The sequence below is a fragment of the Cyprinodon variegatus genome, unplaced genomic scaffold, assembly GCF_000732505.1.
Source record: "Cyprinodon variegatus isolate N-32 unplaced genomic scaffold, C_variegatus-1.0 Scaffold22, whole genome shotgun sequence".
NCBI classification, from domain to species: Eukaryota; Metazoa; Chordata; class Actinopteri; order Cyprinodontiformes; family Cyprinodontidae; genus Cyprinodon; species Cyprinodon variegatus.
Genome location: NW_015150475.1, coordinates 1,092,487 through 1,099,017, shown reverse-complemented (window position 1 = coordinate 1,099,017; position 6,531 = coordinate 1,092,487). Strand labels below are relative to the sequence as shown.

Here is a 6,531-nt window from a genome sequence, read left to right as displayed (position 1 = left end):
ACTAAAAGATCTGCCTCCCATTCTACTTTTAGAAATTCTGGGAACCACTAGTAAACCTGCAGATTGAGAGTGAAGTCCAGACAATAGTCCAGCCTTGAAATAACAAATGCATGGACTAGTTTCTCAGCATCACCCCTGGACAGGATATTTCTAATTTTTGCAACATTCCGCAGATGAAAGAAGGAAATTCTAGAAACCTTTTTGATATGGGATTTAAATAACAGGTCCTGATAAAAAAAAAAAACACCAAGAATTTTTTATTTATTATGTGAAATCAGTTTAATCCCATCCAAATGAAGTGACTGACTAATCAGCTTATTTTTCAAAGACTCTGGTCCAAAGACTATAACTTCTGTTTTGTCTGCATTCAGAAGGAGAAAGTTAAGAGTCATCCAGGTTGCAGTAATCTATGCATCTGGTATCCAGATTGATACCATGTAGAATTCAAATTGAACTACACTATTTGATGTGGAAAGCCTCATGGAGAAAGTATTTTATTTTGTACTTTCCATACAAAATTGTACTTTCACTACAATTCTTTGAGCTGATTAGGTACCTGCCTCCCAGGTTGAGCTTTTAGCCATTCACAGCAGCAGTAGAAGCTTGATTTGTTTCACAACTATTGAGGTTAAGTTATAAATAAAACTTTTACCAAATTTGGTCAGGAGGAATGTGCAAACCTTTTTATCATCCACAAAGGCTAAAGATCGCGTCCATTTACTTGTTTTCCAAAATGAAATAGAGGATTTTCCGGCTAAAAATCAGAGCTGCCATGTTTCTTCTGTTTCAGCCTTCCGCCTCTAGTTGACACGTTAAATCCCTGCATTTCATTTGTCCAAAATATTTCTTTGTTGAGGCAAATGCATCTGTTGGCTACTGGTTAGATGTATTTTCATGAGTTAGATTCATGAATTTTGTGAATTCATGATATAATTTTCTTGCTTGCAAGGTAACTAGTTTGCAAGCTCCATTTAAATACTGAAGAAAGAAGTTTGCTTTAATCATAAGGAGATGTTCTAAAAGCACTAATTGTAACTCATCTTTAGAGAGAATACTTTTATAGAAAAGTCTATCAGATAAAAATTATTTGGTATTTAATCACTGCATTATTATGACTTGAAGAGTTGAAGCTACAGTTGCATACAACTTTGTGAGAAGATTTTTTTTTTTCATGGACATAGAGGAAACATTATCTCTATATGTTTATTTACCTCATGTCAAATGTCCCTCTGTGTTAAATAAACATGGTTGTTAGCTACATTCAAAATTAAATAAAAGGAAATGCAATTTTTTTTAAATGGGGAAAAGTCACCGGAAGTAAAAAGATGAAACTGTGGCATAGAATGAAGCCTTGTGGTACATCCCATCAGATTAACAGATAAAATAATAAGAGAAAGGTTTTATCCAAAACAATGGCCTTCTCGATCCAAAGGAATAGCTCTAAACACAGCGTTTTAAACCTCTACAACCAAAATGTCCCATCAAATACCAAATTATACCTTATACAATGATCACTTAATATAATATAATGGCTCTCAGTTTGATTGTAACAAATATTAACTGAATATTGTTTAGGAATTACTCTCATCTATGGTGTAATTTAACTCAAGCAAATACAAAAACCCTATCACGTCACTTCCTCAAACATATTGTGGAAAAAGCAGCCGCCTTGTTTAAAAAAGCCTCAACAAAGCAGATATAACCATGTCATCCAAAGCAAAGTGAAGTCTCTAAAAGCTGGTATTTACTGTGACAAGCCATCTTTCTCAATGCTTTGAAAGCTACTAAACAACATAAATCTAAAATTCTGTACCAACATGACTGATATATGTTTGTGGGATCTACTGTTGTGCTTTCTATGGTAATGAGCATCACTGTCTAATTACACCGAATGGCAAATGTTAGCTTTATGTTGATTTAAGGAGTGCAGTTTACTAATTTGTCATGGAGAAACGTGGGAAATTCAGCGTCCATTTTAAAATCTTTCTTGTTCATAAGCGCCTTCCACCTGGAAAAGACTTACCCGATGTTTGTCCGTAGTTTATCCTTTCTTTATGTTTCCAGTTTCATTGTCTTTAGAGTTAGTTTTTTTTTTTGCTTTCTTTGGGACGGTGAAACCATTCCTTGTGCTGCAGCTGTATATGCATGGTCCTTCATTGTACAGCAGTAATGCAGACTTTCAGTTGTTGCCTCTGAATAAACACTGAACTGCCAGCAAGGGGCAAAGACATTGCTATTCTGAGTGTTATTACCATTTTATCCCTCCCTGGCATCTGTAGTTTGAAAAATACAGATAGTCAAGGCGCTTTGCAAATCTAGCCTTTTGTATAAACTGATATAAAATAAGTTTTTAATAAAAATGTATGTGATTATTAGTGACGGTAATAATGCACCAATCATAACACACACAGTCATCGTTTTCAGGCAGTAAAGAGAGAAACTGTTGGACAATGTCCTTTAAAGAGATGGGTGTTTCTTATCATTTGCAGTTCAGTAACAGCTCACAATGGGCATCCTCAGCTCTCAGTACTTTGTCATGTTTATGCTGAAGGGCAGAAACTGAAAAACTCTTAAAGCATGACCTGGTAATAAAAAAGAATCTTAAAGATATCCTTAACTAACTCTTGATTTCATACAAATTTAGCATTAGATTTTGTATAGTTTTTTAGTTATTCATTTGTTTCATTTTCCAGAAAAAATATGATTAATTAGCGACCATAAAGACAAACCTACAATTAGAAAAAAAGGAGTAGAACCTGTTGGAAAATCCTTTAATTAGAATATCTGAGAATCCATAAATCGCTTTACAGGATAATTTACCATGTTTGGAAATTACAGCTGTATCTCAGAGTCCACTGTTTACAACATGGCATAGAAAACAATGCAGTGAGAAGAAAAGGCATCTTATTCTCTGTAATAAAGAGACATTGTCACACTGTGTACTTGTCAAGAGACGTGGCAAGCATCCATCCAAACACCCTTGGGGTTTAGAGATGGCCTGTTCTAAATCTTGGCAGCAAATGTCAGCTTTCGACAATACCTACATTCCAAATGAATGTTTTTATAGTTTCTGAGCACAAGCGGGAAGATAATAGCACAAGGCTGCAGAACACAGCTTGAATGCAAGGAGCTAGAGAATGTTTTATCACAGAACATCAAACACCTGAGGGGAGATTTATTCCTTTTATCCCCCAACACTCATCTAAAATATGGAAGATATTAGATTTCCATTCAGAATGAACACTGGCAGCGCAAACCCCAACAGATCAGCCAAGGTTGAAATCTGGGTAGAGAACGACACTATGAACAATCACAGTATAAAACACCAAATAAATGTATCTGAACGTAGCTCAGTTGAGGTAAAAATCATCTTTCAATCAAAAGATTGCAGCTTCAATGAAACCTCTTTTAGTTTTTTAAGTTGTTGATATGAGCTTAATTCCAAGTTTTCTATCCATCCATGTATGTATAATAAGGCAATAGTGCAAAACCCTTTCCTACTCAGTATGATGTGAATACACTTAATGATTTTTAATATTCAGTCATTTTTACCATGTACAGTACATGAATTTATTTTGGATGCAAAGTCCCAGTGGTCTTGTATTTAAGGAGCCTCTCGCCTGTGTTTGGTCAGGTAATTGGTGATTTAATGAAATTGGCGTGCATAACAAATTAAGCCATGCAGATGTAGATGCACACAGCAGAACACTTATAATATGCCGCCAGGACTCTGACCAGAGATGAAAACATCAAAGAGAAAGTAGAAGAGGTTTTCGGATAAGAGCTAGATCCACTGATTGGCAGATTAAATGAGCTGCACTAATTACACAAAAAGTCTACAAACTGTTGCTTGTGTCTAGGAAGTAACTCTTGAAGCAGTTTGGCCCTTTTCCAGATGAGGGGTCAAACGACATTATAGCGAAAAATTAATGCACATGAATGGCCATTATCTCCTTCCTCTCTGTTTGCTAAAAGCAATGAGATCGGACACTGGAGTCATATTTATTGCTGCAGTTTATCAGTTAATTCCAGCTCTGACTGGTGAGAGTTTGGAAAACGAGCAGATAAAAATTGTAATTTGCAGGGGAAGCAGATAGTAAAAGTAAACCTAAGCTCTCTATCACTTCATACAATTCCCGTCCGCTGAGTGTCCGCTGACTCCTGTAGTGAGAATCTACTTCTGCACAAAATAATTGCATGGTGTACGAATACTAACACCTAGAGCCAATCATTCAGCATAATTCTATTTAGTTCGCCCAGTTTGCAGCTCCTTAAATCCACAGGGCTGTGCTTCAACTGTGTGTTTTTTTTTTTTTTACGCAATGAAACAAAATCATGCTCTTGTTCTCATCTTGCAGTTAAAAAGCTGGAAAAAGGTCAGTCAGAGTTTCCACGATAATGAAAAATGTAGTCAGGCAGTTGTGAGATACCAAGGCAAGATTTCACATTTGGCTGATTTAAATGCTAAGACCCTTCCATGTTATAACTAATTGAGAGTATCTTATTTTAAAAGATCATCACAAATTAGTAGGATATTAGTAAGAAAGGAGCCAGTTTTCAATCCAAAATAAAATCCAATGCAAAAAAAATTTGTTTACATCAGTGTATAGTAAAAGAATTTGACTATTTTGACTGCTTGAAATATTTCTTCTTTATGCCTTGAATATTCCTTTTATCTGTTTCATTTATACTGTGTTTTTTATAATTATTCTTTTTAATCTCATATAAATAACAAGAAATTCAGTCTCTAGATGTAAAAAGCAAGTTACAACTTAAGAAAAAGATTTGTAAGATTATTTGGAGCAAAATAACAAGATAATAGGTGCAAGGCAGGACTCAACTGGATTGCTTTCCACAATAATTACCTTGTAATGAAAAAAAAAAACAAAAAAAACATTGCTGTGTTGGTTTGGTTTGTCAGTAAAGCTCAAGGGAGAAGAATAATTTCGGCCAAGCGCTGTAGAAATCATACACCACTGAGACCCAGTCACACTTATTGCTGCTTGACAATTCTGATGTAATGAAGCTTTTACCTTGGCACAGTACTCATAGATATAAAAGGATCATATTAAGTGCTTAAAATGAAAATGCTAAATTTTGTAAAAGGAAAGAGAATGGAAACTTTGAACAAAGCGTCAGGAATTAGAATGACTTTAAAACTGAATAGTTTTGAGTAAAGATCACAGCTTTGCTTGCTGTGCAAATTCTACACATTGACAGATTTACAATGTGATTCTGCTGACCAGAACACACCATGTTGTTCTTCTCACCTTGGGGCAGAGATAGGCTCTTGAAGCACCAAGGAAACGTTAAAGACTCATGCCAGAGATATCAGTGCACATTTATCCAACTATTATTAGCAGAATGGACATGTGCTCATCAGAGAACCAACTTATTTATTGGTTGTGTAGTTCAGAGAGTTTGGATGTGCTGTACTCCATGTGTTGGATGTGAATAACAAAGCAATTAGAAAGACAGACTGCATTGTCTGTTTGATTATAGGTCTTGTTGCAACAATTTAAATGTCAGAACGAGTCCTGTTTTATCTTTATAGCTGTTTGTTCTATTATTGGACTTGTGGGTATGAAGCAGCTTCTGTAGTCTGACAAGAGCTGGTAAGGCTTATGTGTAAATGTAAATTTCAGCCTGTGCTTTACTCATTTCACTTTCATAAAAGGAAAAAATCTTTGTTCTTATTAGCATTTAATGTGCCTATTTATTACGTAACTCCAATATACAGGTGGGGGTTTATTTTAGACATCAAATGGCTTACTCAGAGCTACCCACATCTGATTCGACCCCAAAAAGCAAATGTACCAGTTATGGCCAGGCACTGCCTGACTTAAAGCTCCTTATGAGAATAACAGCTGATTTTTCAGGCTGAGCCAAGCCCACTGGGCTTTCATAGGTGAAAGTAGGTCAGCATTTGGGCTTCAAATTGGACTTAGAATCCATCCTCCAGGTATGGAATGGCAATTTGAAGAAGAGGTCACTCAGTTGACTGGCTGTGACTTTGCCAGACATGAATTAGGCTGAAGCCATGGATGATGTCACAGACATGCTGCTGTAAGGTCAAACTTCATGTTGCTATGCTGGTGTAACACCGGGCTCCTAGTTGAAATTCCTGCACCAAGGACAGTCCAGCTTTGTTAAGACATTTTATTTGATTTGCTTATCTAATAAAAAGCTGTTCAAAGCTTTCAGACAGGGAGATATAATCTGGGCTGAGTATGGACAGTTATTGGCATTCAAACACCTTGAAAGAAATTGCGTTATGGGAACTTGGTGACCTAAACACATATCCAGTTTTAAATAAACTTCATACTGTTGTTATTACCTTAAAATTAGATATGTCATTTATCTACCTGATTATGTTGTGGTGTGTGGTATTTCGCTTTAAGGAGAGGCTAAAAAAAACTACTTGGTACTGCATTGTATTTATTCCTCTATGTAACTTGTGATTGATTAAGAATTAAGTGTCCCTACAGTATCATATATATATATATATATATATATATATATATATATATA

At 35.6% G+C, this 6,531-nt stretch overlaps 1 protein-coding gene across 1 annotated transcript in view; it reads left to right on the top strand.

Moving 5' to 3' along the window:
- The window catches only part of tspan4 (tetraspanin 4), a 169,284-nt gene that overhangs the window by 60,517 nt on the left and 102,236 nt on the right, over positions 1-6,531 (top strand). The window lies entirely within an intron of this gene.